This window comes from Halichoerus grypus, chromosome 8 (assembly GCF_964656455.1).
Source record: "Halichoerus grypus chromosome 8, mHalGry1.hap1.1, whole genome shotgun sequence".
NCBI lineage: Eukaryota > Metazoa > Chordata > Mammalia > Carnivora > Phocidae > Halichoerus > Halichoerus grypus.
Window position 1 is genome coordinate 140,525,504 of NC_135719.1, and position 17,825 is coordinate 140,543,328.

The window sequence follows — 17,825 nt, forward strand, 5'->3', positions numbered from 1 at the left end:
CTTTAGGCCATTCTAACAGGCGTGTAGCGGTATCTCATTGTTGTTCTAATTTACAATTCCCTAGTGACACATGATATTGAACATCTTTTTTATATGTTTATATACCATCCCTATATCTCCTTTGGTGAGGTGTCTGTCCAGGTCTTTTAACCATTTTTTTAAAGATTTTATTTTTAAGTAATCTCCACACCCAACGTGGGGCTCGAACCCACAACCCTGAGATTAAGAGTCGCATGCCCCACCCACTGAGCCAGCCAGGCGCCCCTTGACCATTCTTTTCTTAATTGTGCTGTTCATTTTCTCATTGCTGAGAAAATGATGCGAAGAGTTCTTTGTGTATTTTGGATAAGTCCTTTATCAAATATGTCTTTTGCACATATTTTCTCCCAGTCTATGGCTTGTCGTTTCATTCTCTTGATTTATTTATATTTTTTAAAAGTGTTTTGCTCAACACGGATGAACCTTGAAAACACTATGGTAAGTGAAAGGAGCCAATTACAGAAGGCCATATTGCCTCATTCCATTTATATGAAATATCCACTAGGCAAATCATAGAGTTAGAAAACAGTGGTTGCCAGGGGCTGGGAGAAAATGGGGAGTGACCATTAACATGTAGTTTTCTTTTGGGAGATAGTTCTAAAATTAAATATTGGTGATGGAGGCACAACTGTGAAATACTAAAAGCCACTTTACACTTTAAAAGAGTGATTTTTGTGGTATATAAATTATAATAAAATTGTTACTTTTTTAAAGTTTGTGCTATAGAGCTAAGAGGTGTACAAATTTTATTTTATTTTTTTAAAGATTTTATTTATTTATTTGAGAGAGCAAGAGAGAGCATGAGCCAGGGTGGGGGAAGGGCAGAGGCAGAGGGAGGGGCAGGCTCCCTGCCCCTGAGCAAGGAGCCAGTCACAGGGCTTGATCCAGGGATCATGACCTGAGCGGAAGGCAGAGGTTAACCAGCTGAGCCACCCAGCTACCCCGGTATACAAATTTTAGCTGAATATTTTCCATAGACATTTTTAAAAAAAATTGGGTTTCAGGTCAGAATAGGACTTCCATATTTACATAACTTCAGTATCACTCTCCATCTCATTAATGCTCCCTGTATTTTATGCATCCTTCAAAACTGCCTCCAGTCCTTTCTGGAACAAGACTGGGTGTAAATAAAAAGATAAAGACAGAAATATCTGATTCATCTTTACGTTCCCCAAGTACCTTGACCTTTGGGAGTCCGGAGATTTTCACAGGTGCCTTTGCAGTATATTTTCAGAAGCAAGAGTGAGACTGAGAATGTCACGTTGGGGTCCATCCCCAGGGGTTACAAGTCACATGTTGCACTCTGCTGCGCGTCTTGGGGAAGTGCCCTCCGTTACCAGCACAAACAGTCAACATCTCCTTTGGGCCAGTAAGCACTTCTTAGTCATTTGGCAGATGCACTTCAGGACCTTTGACTGTCATGTGATGCTGTGGACTGGTCTGGGTCAGGTGACTTACTCAGATGAATCCACTCAGTGGAGCCAAGCATTTCCTTTAAACTGTGTCCTTGGCAAAGCTTCTCCACATGTTGACCTGCCCAGAATGTCATACCTCACTGTGTGCTGATAGGCAGATTGGCAAAGAGTTCTTAGACTTCCGGAATCAAAAGGCACCTGGTGGGGGATGCAGTAAGAGTGGAAACAAACGAAGGACCCAGAAGCCGGCTGGGCAACCTCGCACAGGGGACTCCACCGCCATAGCCCTTCAATACTTTCTTATCTTGAAAATGAGAGAGTTGAATTCAATGATCCCTCAGACCTCTTCCTACTTTAACAGATCAGCTGGTCCAGGGCTTCCCAAACTCTTGGATTTCACAGATCAGTACAGTTTTTACAAACATTCAAGAATTGACACAGGGTGTTAGGGGCGCCTGGGTGGCTCAGTTGGTTAAGTGGCAGACTCTCGATTTCCGCTTAGATCATGTGATCTCAGGGTCCTGGGATCAAGCCCCGTGTTGGGCTCCATGCTCAGCGGGGAGTCGGCTTGGGGCTTCTCTCTCTCCCTCTGCCCCTCCCCTTGTTCATGCACTATCTCTCTCTAAAATAAATAAATCTTAAAAAAAAAAAAAGAATTGACACGGTGTTTACTTTTTACTTTACAAGGAAGGGTAATGAAAAACAACTATTATTACTGCCATTTTCTATCACATCATTTTCAGAAAGGAAAGATACATTAACTTAAAAAAGTAGGGAAAAAATCATCTCAGGATGAAAGACAGTCCTCGTTAAGAAAAGAGACTTCAGCATAAGTACTGTATACTGGTTCTGTCTTCCTCATTAAAAAAAAAACAGCTTTATTGAGATATAATCTGCATATCAAACCATTCATTTCTTTTTTTTTTTTAAGTAGGCTCCACAATGGGCGTGGAGTCCAACACCGGGCTTGAACTCGCAACCCTGAGATCAATACCTGAACTGAGATCAAGAGTGAGGCACTTAACCAACTGAGCCACCCAGGCCCCCCTCAATTCATTCAAGTGCACAATTCCATAATTTATAGCAAATGTATAGAGTTGTGCAACCATCCCCACAATCTAATTTTAGAACATTTCCATCACCCCCAAAAGATCCCTTATGCCCATTTGCAGTCACTCCCCTTTCCCACCCACACTCCCAGGTCTGGGTGTGTCCAAAGTAAGAAACTTTGCAGACATGATTAAGGATCTTCAGATGAGGAAATTATTTTGGATTATCAAAGTGGGCCCAACGTAATCACAGGGTCATTATAAAGGAAAAGGGGAGATAAAAGAAAGTGTCAGGTGATGCAGCATGAGAAAGACTCATCTGGCGCTGGCTATTGAAGATGGGGGGGAGGCCATGAGTCAGGGAGTGAAGGCAGCCTCTGGAAAAGGCAAGGAGTTGCCTCCTAGGGCCTCCAGAAGGAATATAATCCTGCCAATACCTTGATTTTAAACCAGTGAGACCCATTTTGGACTCCTGACCTTCAGAACTATCAGAGAATAAGTTTTTGTTATTTTAAACGGTCACGTTAATGGTACAGCAGCCATAGGAAACCAGCACACTGGATCGTAAGGTAATCCTAGCTTCACTTTCATGTTACAGACTCATTTAGGGACACATTGGTGGATGGGCTTAAGAGCACAATTTGCCAGGTGTAATGGTTCAAATCCAGCTCTACTACTTATTGTATGCCATCTTGAGTAAGTTCTTCAAGGTTGTGCGTTCCTCAGCTGCTCCATCTATAAAATCGAGTTAATAAAAATACCACCCTTGCATTCTGTTATGAGGATTAAATGAATTAGTTGAGTGGGACTTAGTATAACATCTGGCATATGGGAAGCACTACACAGAATAATTTACTCTTATCATTACTCACGTGGTCTTCCCCAAACCAAGGAATAATAATAACCTGTCCTAGAGGTGAAATGAAAAATCTACTTAAACCTTTCAAAAGATGTTTTCTTCCTCCCGGCAAGCCAATTAAAATTTCTAAGTTCTTTTTAAAAAAATTTTTTAAAGATTTTATTTATTTGAGAGAGAGAGAGAGAAAGAGAGAGCACAAGCAGGGGGAGAGGCAGAGGAAGAAGCTGAGCAGGAAGCCTGACCTGGGGCTCGATCCCAGGACCATGAGATCATGCCCTGAGCCAAAGGCAGAGCAACTGAGCCACCAAAGCACCCTAAAATTTCCAAGTTCTTAAGACCAAGTTTGCCCTAGAGCTCAAGCTAAAGGCTTCAAGAAAGTCCCCTCCTTAGAGAATTATCTTTGAGAAGAATGCTTTGCCCAAGCTCCTAGCTGTGGAAGATGTTGGAGCTCCAAAAAGCTCTTGGCAGTTCTGGTCCCCTCCAGCACATCTGGCTCAGAAATCACTGCTTAGTCCATGGACAGCAGTGTGTTATGTGTTTTAATCCAGTCCCTCAAAACATTCTTAAGCACCTAGAAATGTTGGCTGAATACCAAATAAATAAATGAATGGGAGCTGACCAGAAGAGACCTCTGGTTCAAACTTCTGGTGATCTTCTTTCCAGAATAGATGAAGACCCTTTTTTGCCCTTGGGTATAAAATTTTGGAACTGGAATAACTTTGGAGGTGATATGGCCCAGGACCCTGGTTTTGCAAATGAAACTGAGATACTGAAGGAAACATGACACCTAAGAGTATGCGGCAAGTTGGCCACCAAGCAAGACTTGAACACGGCTCTTCTGTTTTTCAGCCCAGATGCCTCTCTAGATGTTGCGACAGGTGAAAGAGTCTAAGACTTTGGACTAAAGGGGCTGATCTCAGGTCATGCCCTCAAAATCACTTGCCGAATCAAGTTCCCAGTATCACCTTGTTTCATTTTCTTATACTTCCTCTCCCAACTAAAGCTTCTTTTTTAATTTTAGGGTTCATTAATCAAAGAAATGCTATCAGTATTATCTCTTTTCACATCGTCTATCTTCAGCCCTCAGTGAGCATGAAGAGACATTGGCAAAAGCCACTGTTATCTTTGGCAGGTATGGAAGAACCCATGACTTCCCCAAACCAGGGCTGAATTGCATAAATAGTAAGGCTGGCTTGTGATGTTCAGCAGAACACAGAGACAATAATTAACATGAATTCAAAAAATAAAACTAGTTAATAGGAGGCCAGAGTTCCTCTTTTTCCTTCTTTCTCTACAGTAAAGCACTTGGTTAAATGAGAAACTGCTGACTGAGCAGCTAAAAAAATCAAAACAGGAAGCAGTAAATGGCTAACAAAGCACTGTATTTAAGAAGAAGACCCCAGACACCTTCATGTAGTCATAGATGAGTGGACAGGCCCTGACTCAATGAGAAATTATGCAGAGTACACGAATACACTCAAAGCTCATTCTCTTAGGGAAACTTTATGCGAATAAACTCCTGGGGCCCCTTACTTTCCCTTATATCATTCAGGGAAGGAGTAACTTTATCACATGTATAGATTCATGTAACCACCACCACAATCAAGATTTCAAGATACAGAACTATCTCATCAACACAAAAGAACTCTTGAAAACATAATCTTGGAGCACCAAGGTGGCTCAGGCGGTTAAGCATCCAACTCTTATTTCGGCTCAGGTCATGATCTCAGGGCTGTGGAATCAAGCACCACATTGGGCTCCACACTGAGTGTGGCGCCTGCTTAAGGTTCTCTCTCTCTTTTACTCTCCTTTTGCCCCCTCCCCCGCTCACACTTTCTCTCTCTCTTTCTCTCTCTCTAAAGAAAAAAAATAAAAGCATAATCTTAGCACTATTATCACCCTAAATAAATAATTCCTTAATATCACCAAAATCCAGCCATTGTTCAAATTTCCCATTATTTCTTTTTCTTTTTGTTTGTTTGAAACAATATCCAAGTAAGATCCATACATAGATACATATGAATCTGTAGGTCTCTCTGTCTCTGTCTCTCCTTCTTGTTTTTGTCATAGTTTCTGATTTTTATTTTCAAATATGTTTGTTGAGGAAAGCAATTTGTCCTATAGAGTCTCTCATTTTGGATTTTGCTGATTATATCTCTATGGTGTTAACATGTTCCTCCCTGAAGGCTTAATAAGATTCAGATTCTAATTTTTGAGGAGAATATTTCTTCAGGAAGCACCTCATGCCTGGTTCCCTCTCTCTTTTTTAAGTAACAGCTTTATTTTTTTTTAAAGATTTTATTTATTTATTTATTTATTTATTTATTTATTTATTTATGAGAGCACAAGCAGGGAGAGTGGCAGGCAGAGGGAGAAGCAGGCTCCCCACTCAGCAAGGAGCCTGATGCGGGACTCAATCCCAGGACCCTGGGGTCATGACCTGAGCCAAAGGTGAACGCTTAACCAACTGAGCCACCCAGACGTCCCAAGTAACAGCTTTATTGATATAAATTCACATACAATAAATTCACTCTTTGAAACGTATGCAATTCTGTGGTTTTTACCATATTCACAAAGTTGTGCAACCAACACCCCACTATTTAAATCCAGAATTAGATAGAATTCCATTACCCTAGAAAGAAATCACATACCCATTGGCAGTCACTCCCCAATCTCCTCCACCTCCACCCCCTGCAAACACTAATCTACTTCCTGTCACTATGTTTGCCTACTCTGTACATTTCACATACAGTTGACCCTTGAACAATGCAGGGTCTGGGGGGGCTGGCCTCCCATGCAGTTGAAACTCCGTGTATAAGTTTTAACGCCCCCAAAACTTAACTACTAATAGCCTTCTGTTGACTGGAAGCCTTACTGATAACATAAAGAGTCGATTAAATATTTTGTATGTTATATGTATTATATATTATATTCTTGTAAAGTAAGCTAGAAAAAAGAAAATATTATTAAGAAAATCATAAGGGAGGGAAAATACATTTATAGTATTGTACTGTATTTATATAAAAAAAAATCTGTGTGTAAGTGGACCTGCACCATTCAAACCTGTGTTGATCAAGGGTCAGCTGTAAGGAATCATGCAATATGTGTTCTTTTGTGTCTGGATTTTTTTAAAATTTTATTTATTTATTAGAGAGAGAGAGAGAGTAAGAGCAGGGGGAGCAGCAGAGGGAGAGGGCTGAGCGTGGAGCCCAACTCGGGGCTTGATCCCACGACCCCAAGGTTACAACCTGAGCTGAAATCAAGAGTTAGACGCCAAACCGACTGAGCCATCCAGGTGCCCCTTGTGTCTGGATTTTTTTTTTAAGATTTTATTTATTTATTTGACAGAGAGAGAGAGTGCACAAGCAGGGGGAGTGGCAGGCAGAGGGAGAAGCAGGCTTCCTGCTGAGCAAGGAGCCTGATGTGGAACTCGATGCCAGGACCCTGGGATCATGACCTGAGCCGAAGGCAACTGCTTAACCAACTGAGCCACCTAGGCACCCGTGTCTGGATTTTTTAAGCACTTAGCAGAATGTTTTCAAGGTTCATCTGCATTGTAGCTTGTATCGATACTTCATTCCTTGTTATGGCTGAATAATATTCCATTGTATGAATATGCCACATTCTTTTAAAGATTTATTTATTTATTTATTTATTTATTTATTTGACATGAGAGAGAGGGAGAGAGCACAAGCAGGAGTGGGAGAGGGAGAAGCAGGCTCCTCACCGAGCCGGGAGCTCGACACGGGCCTCAATACCAGGACCCTGGGATCACAACCCAAGCCGAAGGCAGACACTTAACAACTGAGCCACCCAGGTGCCCCCCAAGATGCCACATTTTAAATCCGTTCAGCAGTTGATGGATATTCTGGTTGTTTCCACTTGTTTATTATGAATAGTGCTGCTATAAACAGTCACGTACAAGTTTTTGTGTGGACATATTTTTTCATGACTCTTGGGTATACACTAAGGAGTAGAATTTCTGGGTCATTACTAAAATCTATTTAAGTTTTCTTGCAACTCTTTTTGTTCTTAGGGTATATATCTATGAGAATGTGCAGTCAAATTATCTTGTTTTAAAGCCACTTGAAATAGTTTCCGTTTGTGTGGTAATGCCACAACTCAATACACAGATGTTATTTCATTTTTTATTTTGATTTAAGGGATTTCTTTTTTAAATTTAATTTTTTTATATTTATGTGAGATATTCACATGGGCTCCCCATGTTCCTTCTTTGTTCAGTTCCCTAATAGTCCAGCTGAAAATTGATTGGGCAGGTCCAGACGAGGAAGACAACCAGGTTTGGAGGTGCCTCAGCAGCAGTTAGAACCCAGACAGGTAAGAGGCCCAGCAGGTCAGCGACCTGGCAGCTGGGGTCTCAGAAAGGAAGGTGGCCGAATTGGCCAGTGATACAGCAGAGCTGGGAGATTAGTTACATGAAGTGGGATTGGGCGAATACATAAATATATTGAGGATAATGGATAATGGGAGGCGGATTTCTCAATGTCAGGGGAGAGAGTTCCAAAACTTTTTTTTTTCTTTTTAAGATTTTATTTATTTGACACACAAAGAGTGAGAGGGAGAGCACAAGCAGGGGGAATGGCAGGTAGAGGGAGAGGGAGAAGCAGGCTCCCCCAGGAGCAGGGAGCCCGATGCAGGGCTCGATCCCAGGACCCTGGGATCATGACCCGAGCCAAAGGCAGATGCTTAACTGACAGAGCCACCCAGGTGCCCGGGAGTTCCAAATCTTATAAGGGAGAAATCTAGAACAAACCTGTGATGTTGGATTGGCATTGGAGGTATTGCTGAACTCCTGTTCCTCAAAATAAAAGATAACTATAGAAATAGACAGCAAGTAACAATGAACAAACCCAGCACTCAGACCTTGGTTTCTAAATGCCATTTTTTTTTTTCTAGCCAAGTGAACAAGGGACCCTTGGAGAAGTTACTGATTCTAGGAGTGAGGCACAGGAAGTATACAATAAATCTGAAACATGCTGTGGTATCAGAAATCAAGGAGGTGTTCTCATGAGAGTGACATGCCAATGGCACAAAGAAGCCAGATTCTAGGACAATTTGAACATCACCATAGTTAGTGGGAGTGACAGATGGTGCTCCATTGAATGACACAGGAATCCATGAGTCTACATTGATATCCACAAATGAACGGATGAGTGAGGAGAAAGAAAAGCACTTCCTGCAGTGGAATGTTACCTAATAAATGTGAGAGGAGTGATGAAATCGTAAAATCATCATTTGGCAGTCATTAATTCAGGCATGAAACATCGATGGATGCTAAATTCAGCAGGTGAACCTTGGATGAGAAACAGGGATGGCAGGCTTCTCACTGTGTTCCTACTTGGTGGGGAGGGGAGAGCTCTCTGGTATCTTCTCCTAACAGGGGACTAACCCTATTTAACAGGGCCCCACTCTTATGACTTCACTTAACTACCTTCCTATAGGCTCTATCTCTAAATTCGGTCACATTGGAGGTCAGGGCTTCAATATATGAACTCATGGGGGCACACGATTCAGTTCTGTTGGGGAGCAAGAATTCCTGTCTCCTACAAGGTCCTTCTAGCTAAGCTAAGAATCCACTTGACTTGAGAAATGGACAGGAGAAAATCAAATTTAATTTCATATGTATGGGGAATCCACACAGACGTGGGAATTCCGAAGATGGTCAGGCAAAATGAGGTCTGTATGTCCATCCTGAAGGAAGAAGAAAAGGGCAGGGGTCTGGGGCTTCAAGGGAAGGAATGCACCTCAGGAGGCAGTAAAAAAAAGCAGACATTAGGTAATTAGATGTTTGCCCTCCCATACACATAGGTCACTCCGATAACATTTATCTCTGGTAATAACCTTTATTCTTGGAAAGGCCTTTAATTTAGATTCTTCTATTTAACTGAGGGAGGGAGAAAGTTTCACCTGAGTCCACCGAATCCCAGCATCTGAGAGCTGGAAGGGACTGAGGGCAAACACATTTAACTCCTTTGGGATTCCTCTGAGCTATCTCTTGATGGGGTGTGGGGAATGATTGGGTGGGGCTCTGCTTACCCTCTTCCCCACTCCTACCCTCTTCATCCACAATCCTCAATCAGGACTGCTCCACTGTGACACATTTTATATATGGGGCATAGACATAAGATTTCCTTTAAAGAAAGAATTCTATGCATAACGATCACTCACATAATGTTAAAAACCACTAATGACCCATTTTACAGATGAAGAAATTGAGGAGGCCCTGAGAGATCAAGGGAGCTGTCCATGACGCCAAAGCAAGGCACAAAATGCTATTTGTTGATGCCCAGGCATGGGCTGTTTCCAGGACACATAGCCTCTTTTCTACCCAGCCTCACTGCCAATATGGGGTCATATGGGGGCTAGGGACCTCTCAGCAAGGACAAAGACGGGCTAAGGAGTGGCATGGATGGGGGCCTAGGAGGTTTCATCAGGGGCTCGGAGCAGTATAGCATTCCAGATGACATGGAAAACACAGAATTGGTCTGCCCCATCCGGAGGAACTTCCAAACAAGTATGGGAATATGAGTTCCTGTGTATCATTCAGGGTCAGTACATGGAAAGATTGCATGCTGTGCTCCATAAACAAAAGGATACAGCAATACCCCTTTTGCCTGTCAATCCAGATAGAATAGACAGACATACAGACACACATATGTATATTGTAAGTAGTCAGTGCCTCCTACTGCTGGAAGATAAAAATGCACAAATTTCATTCTTCAGATCTGTTCAACCAGGAAGTACAACCACAGAACCCAAGAGCTGAAGGAACATGGAATCTTCAAATGAGGGTCACAAAATTCCTAAGGGATGCCTACACCAGCTGGGCAGGTGATGGAAATGAGGAATATAATTTGATTCCAAGAGGCAGGACCACAAGGACATGGGGAATACATTTAGCCTCCTAGGGTATTCAAAGTTTAAAAAAAAATTAAAGTTATTTATTTTCAAAAAATAATAGATTCTCATGGTACAGAATGCAAAGGGTACATACAGAAGAGGATTCATTGAAGAATAGACCTCCCTCTCACCCCTGATACCCAATCATGTTTCCTCCCAGGAGGCTAAGAAAGTACCCCTCAAGAGATAGACTCTACCCATAAATGATATTTTAAACAAATGATAGCATATATGAACACCATTTTTTTTTAGCTTAACATCGATTGTTCAGATGTTGGAGTTCATTTCCTATCTCTCCATAAGAGCTTCTGTGATTTTTTTAAACTGCTGCATGACATTCCATTGGTTGAATGTACCAAGATGTTTAGATCAATGAACATTTAACTCATTTCCAGTATTTGCTATTACATAAGCAACACTGTAGTTAATAACTTTTATATGTCATTTTGCCTATGTGTAAGCGTAGCTGTAGTATAATTTCCTAAAAGTGGAATTGCCTTCTTAAAGAGAGTGTGTATTTTTTAATTGTTTTAATTAAGATAGAACATAGATACAAAAAAAATTAATAAATGTTAAGTATATGCTTAATGAAATTTTACATATGTATCCATACCTCCCATCAACACCAAACTCAAGATGTAGAACATTATGAACACCCTAGGAGCCCCCACTGTGACCACTTCTAGTCAATATCTGCCCCCCTCCTCCAAGGTAACTACAATTATTTAACTTCTATAATCATAGTTTAGCTTTATGTGTCCTTCACCTTCATGTAAATGGAATTGTAAGTATGTAGTCTTTTGAACTGGCTTCTTTTAACTCAACACTATGGCTTTAACTCAGTTGTGTCTGATTCACCCATGTTGTTGCATGTAGTTACAGTCTCTTGGTTTTCATTGTACTGGCTTTTTGCCCAGTTATAGACCAGACCTGTAACTGAACCAACGTGAGTTCATTCTTTGGTGAGTCCCAGATACACCAGGTGGAGTGGGTCACACAAAGTAAACTTCACTTGCAGCAAATAAGGAGGTCACAGGGAATAGCTTCCAAAGCCGTGACTCCCGGAGAGAAGGTGAGTGGGTACCTCTTGTTTAGGATTAGGATGAACATTTAGATAGGGAAGCCTTGTCATCGTATGTAGAGACGAGCATAAGGTCGTGCATGTGCCTTAAGAAAACATGCCTATATACACATTGTATGTTATGTAAATGGGTCTGAGGCTCCTCCTTGGGTGGAGATTTTAGTATTATAAGGAGGTAAAGGTAATTGTAGGTCATTCCAGGGGTCACTCGATGGTCCATCCGAATAGGTGTGAGTGAGTCAGTGGTTTAGCTCAGAAGCTCTGGGTGGTCTGGGCCTGCCGGAGGTCTTGTCCAATAGTCACTATCACCTGAGGGGTGTTTCAGGTTTCACTGCCTGAGTTTAGAGGTAAGCTGGAAAGAAGAGCTTAAGGGAAAATGTAAGACAAAGGGAAGTGAATACAAGCAGGTGGGCATTCAGGTCAGGTCTTGGGGGCTAGCTGGTGACAGGCCTATATTTAGTTTTAATAGATCCCGATTTTCCAAAGTGGTTCTACCACTTACACTCTTGTCAGAAATGCCTGTGAGTTTTAGCAGCTCCGAGAATTCATCAGTACTTGGTATTTTCTTTTTTCTTTTTTTTTTAAAAGATTTTATTTATTTATTTGAGACAGAGCGAGAGAGAGCGAGCACGAGCTGGAGGGGCAGAGGTGGAGGGAGAAGCAGACTCCCCACTGAGCAGAGACCTCCCCCCCAATGCGGAGGATGTGGGGCTCGATCCCAGGACCCTGGGATCATGACCTGAGCCTAGGGCAGATATTTAACCTACTGAGCCACCCAGGCACCCCAGTACTTTGTATTTACCATCCTTTTACACTTTAACCATTCCGGCGGATGTATAAAGGTATTTCATTGTGATTTTAATTTGCATTTCTCTGATGACTAATAGCTTTCTCATGTGCTTTTGACCAATTATATATTTTCTCTTGTGAAGTGCTTATTTATTAGTCCATTTTTGTTAGGTTGATTGCCCTTCTTTATTTATTTGTAAAAGAGCTTTACCTACTATGGATACAAATCCTTTTCAAATATTTGTATTGTACATATCTTCTCACAATCTTTGGCTAACTTTTCACTCTCAATTTTTTTTTCCTTTATGGAAAGCAATCCTTAATTTTAACAAAGCCCAAATTATCGATCTTTTCTTTCATAGTTAATATTTTGTGTGTGTCTTGTAAAAGGTTTTTTTGTCTACTTCAAGGTCATAGAGATGTTCTCCTATTTTCTTGTAGAAGCTTTATTATTTTCCATTTCACATTTTTGGAACTGATTTTATGTACGGTGTAAGTAGGAGTGTCTTAGTCCATTTGGGCTGCTATAACAAAAATACCAAAGATTGGGTGGTTTATAAATAACAGAAATTGGGGTGCCTGAGTGGCTCAGTCAGTTAAGCATCTGCCTTTGGCTCAGGTCATGATCTCAGGGTCCTGGGATTGAGCCCAGCGTCGAGCTCCCTGCTCAGTGGGGAGTCTGCTTCTCCCTGGCCCCCTTCCCCCACTTGCTCTCTCTGTCTCTCTCTCAAAGAAATAAATAAAATCTTTAAAAATAAATAAATAAATAAATAACAGAAATATATTACTGATGGTACTGAAGCCTGGAAAGTCTTAAGATCAAAGCACTAGCAGATTCAGTATCTGGTGAGAACCTGCTCCTGGTTCATAGACAGCTGTCTTCTCACTATAACCTTAATGGTGGAAGGGGCAGGGGATCTCTCTGGGGACTGTTTTATAAGGTCAATAATCCCATTTATGAGGGCTTTACTCTCAAGGCCATAATCACCTCTTAAAGGCCCCAACCCCAAATACATTAGGGATTAGAATTTCAATATATGAATTTTGGGGGTACCCAAACATTCAGTCTATAGCAAGGGGGTAAGATTCATTTTTTTCCCATGTGGATATCAAACTCAGCAAGGGGCTTGTACATTTTAAATTTTGATATACTTTCTACATTGCCCCCCATAGAGGTTGTATCAATTTACATTTCTATTAATAATACATAAGAATGTCTATTTCTCCACACTTTTTTTTTAAGATTTTGTTTTTTTATTTGAGATAGAATGAGAGAGAGAGAGCGAGCACAAGAAGTGGGGAGGGTCAGAGGGAGAAGCAGACTCCCCACTAAGCGGGGAGCCTGATGCAGGACTCCATCCTGGGTCTCCATCCTGGGATTACGGGATCATGACCTGAGCCGAAGGCAGACACTTAACCAACTGAGCCACCCAAGTGCCCCTATTTCTCCACACTCTTGCCAACACAATATGAGTGTATGTTTGTGGGTTTTTAAAATTAAACATTTGGCTGTGGCCAAAACAAAACAAATAAAACAAAAGCAATTAATTGAGATCGCAAATTTATGACCACTAATCCTGGTTCAACTATTCATTTCATAAATGAGGCCTAGGAAGTGGGGCGGTTTGCCCAAGTTCATTATAGTCTTTTTTTTTTCTGATAAAATTGAGGGTCAGACAGATTAAGGCACTTGAAACTAATTGACAGCCAAATAAGAATCCAGATCATCCAATTTCTGCCTTTTTACCATGCTGTCTCAATTCATTGTACATTATCATTCATTCATTACTCAATATGGCAGAGCATCTGCCCATGCCTTGTACTTTCCTAAGCTCTGCTAATAGAGCCACAGACAAGAAAGATAGTCCCTGTCTTCCTTCATGTAATCACACTTATGTAAATGCTATGAAGAAGCAGCATAGGGTGGAAGAAAGAGTATAGCAGCTGTGTGATGCCAGTCAAGTGGGATGCTAGTCAAGTGGGAGACACAGAAGGGGAGTCACTCCCCACATGGATCTTACATTTTTACTGCTGGGGGAGGCAAATACTCTGATATGTTAGTGTAACCAGTTTATTAGGAAGTCCCAACTCGCTGGGGGCACCAACAGGAAATAATTCCATTTCTTCCATTAATTCTCTTCAACTCTACTTTTGATTTGTAGGAGATCCCATTTTTTTCCTTTGAATGATAGTTTCCTTGAGATGATCTGTCTGATTCTATAACTTTCAGCCACTTTCAGTTATTAGAACAGACTTGTCCTGGTATTTAACATTCAGCTCTGTTTAATTCTTCACTTAGATTCGAGTTACCATCTGGTATCATTCCCTGCAGGTTGCAGGATTTCCTTTAATACTTATTATATATTATATTTATTATTATATATTATTTATTTCTCATAAGGCAGATCTACTAACCACAAATTCTCTCAGTGTCTGTTTCTCTGGGAATGTCTTTATCTTGATCTCGTTTCTGAGGGATCATTCTATTAGAGAATTCTTGTTTGACAGCTTTTCTCTCCTTCAGCACTTTCAACATGCCATTCCACTGCCTTCTCTCTTCCACTGCCATCTCCATTATTCCTGACGTGACATCAGCTTTTATTCTTGTGCCCTGTGTGTGATGAGTCATTCAGAAGTCAAGCAGTTTACAAGACTGCCCTGTCTTTTATTCTACTGGGTTTTCTAGTGTCTCCTCTGTATCTGTGTAAGGCTTCATGTTGAGACAGGATGAGTAGATGACTAGGGCTCTCTCAAGAGTCTCCTGAGCTTACACAGCCTGGCACACAACCTCCCAGACCACCAAAGTATGTGGGAGCTTATCAAAGTCCATTATAACTGTCTCATCGAGCAGGGATCTCCCTGCTAAACTTCTAGGAAGCCTTCTCGTCGGTTGTTGACCCAACCAATATGGCAACCTCGGGCAGCTGCAATGTTGGCATTCCAAATGGAGGCTTCCCCTCGGTCATGAGGATTTTCTGGCTCTGCTCCAAATCAAGTCGCCTTCTCAGGCAGCAAAGCTGCTGGTTTCCCAGCTTTCCTAGCCCTGGTAGGACAATTTCCGTGAAACTGGAGGGGGAGATTGGGAATTGCTCTGGGCTAAAATGTCATATACTCTCAGTGTTCCTACTCAAAGCTTAGTAGCTTTTCTTGAATAAATGCTTCTCTTTTTTTTGGGAGGTGGGGTTTCCTTTTTTTATTTAAATTCAATTAATTAACATTTAGTGTATTATTAGTTTCAGAGGTAGAGTTCAGTGATTCATCAGTTGCATAGAACCCCCAGTGCTCATTACATCACATGCCCTCCTTAATGCCCGTCACCCAGTTACCCCATCCCCCCATCCCCCTCCCCTCCAGCAACCATCAGTTTGTTTCCTATGCTTAAGAGTCTCTTATGGTTTGCCTCCCTCTCTGATTTCATCTTGTTTTATTTTTCCCGGGTTTGTTTCTTTTACTAACCAGAATCATGCTGTATGATTGTTCTTTTTTTTTTTAATTGTATTTTAAAGATTTTTATTTATTTATTTGAGAGAGAGGGAAAGAGAGCACAAGCAGAGGGAAGAGGCAGAGGGAGAAGGAGGCCTCCCACTGAGCAGGGAGCCTGACGCGGGGCTCGATCCCAGGACCCTGAGATCATGACCTGAGCCGAAGGCAGACGCTTAACGACTGAGCCACCCAGGCGCCCTGTATGATTGTTCTTTGATGTTGGCCTTTTGGAGATGTTCTCAGCCTAGCACACTCCTTTTATCCATTATATATTCCATATAAATAGTGTCACTGTTTGGGTTACTTCATTCTGCTGTTATAATTATGCCCACTTTTGTGCACAAACTTGAACACAGGGGCTGGAATTTGAGGAGAAGAGTGCCAGTTTGAGTCCTTGGCAATCTGAGGTGAAGGCGTGTTGACTTGACATTGAGCAGGTGGCAGGCCATGCATGCTGACTCAGGCAGGAGGGCGGCTGGACTGTGAATTTGGGACCCACAGGCCAATGGCATGTGACAGGGATGTGGCTGGTTTTGCTTTTAACTTTTGTTTTTCTGGGAAACTCTATCTCTCCTTCTATTCTAAATGAAAGGCTTGCTGGATAAAGTATTCTTGGCTGTAGATTTTTTTCCTTTTAGCAGTTGGAATTGATCATGCCACTTTCTTCTGGCCTGCATGGTTTCTGCTGAAAAACCCACTGATAGTTGTATGGGGTTTCTTTTGTATGTCACTGCTTCCCTTTCTCTTGCTGCTTTTAAAATTCTCTCTTTATCACTACTTTTGGCCATCTTATTTACTTTGTGTCTTGGTGCAGACCTCTTCGGGTTGGTTGTGTTGGGGGCTCTTTGTGCCTCCTGGATCTGGATTTCTCTTTCCTTCCCCAGATTCAGGAAGTTTTCAGCTATTATTTCTTCAGACAAATCTTCTGCCCCCTTTTCTCACTCTTCTCCTTCTGGGATCCCTGTCATGCTACTGTTAATGCTTGACAGTGTCACTGAGTTCCCTGCGTCTGTTCTCATTTCCCCCCTCTCATCTGCTCAGCTTGATTACTTTCCTCTGTCCTCCAGGTGGCTGATTTGTTCTTCTACTTCCTTTTGTTTGCTATTTATTCCAGGTGGTCTATTTTTATTTCCATCTAGTGAGTCCAATAGCTCTAATTGGTTCTTTTTTACGTCTCCTATCTCTTGGTGGAGGGTCTCAAAGAGGTCCTGCACTCTTCTCAATTCTAGCAAGTATCTTTATGAGCATTACTTTAAATTCTCTATCAGACATATTAATTATCTCCATTTTGTTTAGGTCTCTTGATTTTGTTCCGCTCTTTCATTTGGGACATATTCCTCTGTCTCCTTGTTTTGTCTATTTTTGTGTCTGTTTTTCTGTGTTAGGAAAGTCAGCTACGTCTCCTGCACTTGAAAGTAGTGGCTTTATGAAGAAGAGGTCCTGCAGTGCAATGTCTGTTCCCCAGAACCTGGCGCTTCAGGGGGTGTCTCCTATGTGTGTTGCTCCAGGGGTGTCCTCCCATTGTGGCTGGGATGTGTTTGCCTTCAGTCCAGCCTGCGATGGCTCTCTGCCTGTTTTGGGCAGAGTCGGGTGCCCGTGGTGCTAGTGGACTGCTCCGAGGCTGCCTTGGGCTTGAGTTGAGTCAGACCAGGCGTTTGCCAGAGATGAAGTAGCACCAAACTGCAGGCACTTCCCCTGTGTCGTCCCTGGAGAAGCTTTTGTTGGTGGGTGGGGCCTGTAGTCCGACCAGCTGCCTGCCCCCAGCCCACTGCTGGGGTCACAATCAGACTAGTGTGTGGTTATCTTCCCTCTCCCTGGAGCAGGACTCACTTTGGAGTGATGCTGACCCTTGTCTGGGCTGTGCGCACACTGCCAGGCTTGTGGCACCGCTTTGATGGGATCTTGCCAAGAGTGATTGGAGGGGGTGGATCTGCTTCGCTGTGGCCTCTTGTCTACTTCGGGCTGTGGAGTCTGTTCTGCCAGTTTTGGGGTTGCTTTCTGGGTTATTTATGCGGATGTGGGTGTTCTCTAGGTAGCCACGAGGCAAGAGGTGAACCCATGGTCCTCCTACTCCGACATCTTCCCAGCAGCCTCTGTTTGAATAAATGCTTCTTCTTTTTTTTAATTTTTAAAAAGATTTTATTTATTTATTTGACAGAGAGAGACACAGCGAGAGAGGGAACACAAGC

At 42.1% G+C, this 17,825-nt stretch overlaps 1 protein-coding gene across 2 annotated transcripts in view; it reads left to right on the forward strand.

Annotated features, from left to right (window-relative positions):
• The window catches only part of GOLGA5 (golgin A5), a 67,703-nt gene that overhangs the window by 7,178 nt on the left and 42,700 nt on the right, over positions 1 to 17,825 (forward strand). Inside the window, exons 2-3 of one of the 2 annotated variants that reach the window (XM_078054127.1) lie at positions 7,605 to 7,700; positions 8,280 to 8,670. The exons of the other annotated variant lie outside the window; for it this stretch is intronic. The gene's annotated coding sequence lies outside the window, so the exon portion shown is untranslated. The remainder of the gene's footprint in view (positions 1 to 7,604; positions 7,701 to 8,279; positions 8,671 to 17,825) is intronic. 2 annotated transcript variants of the gene reach the window in all.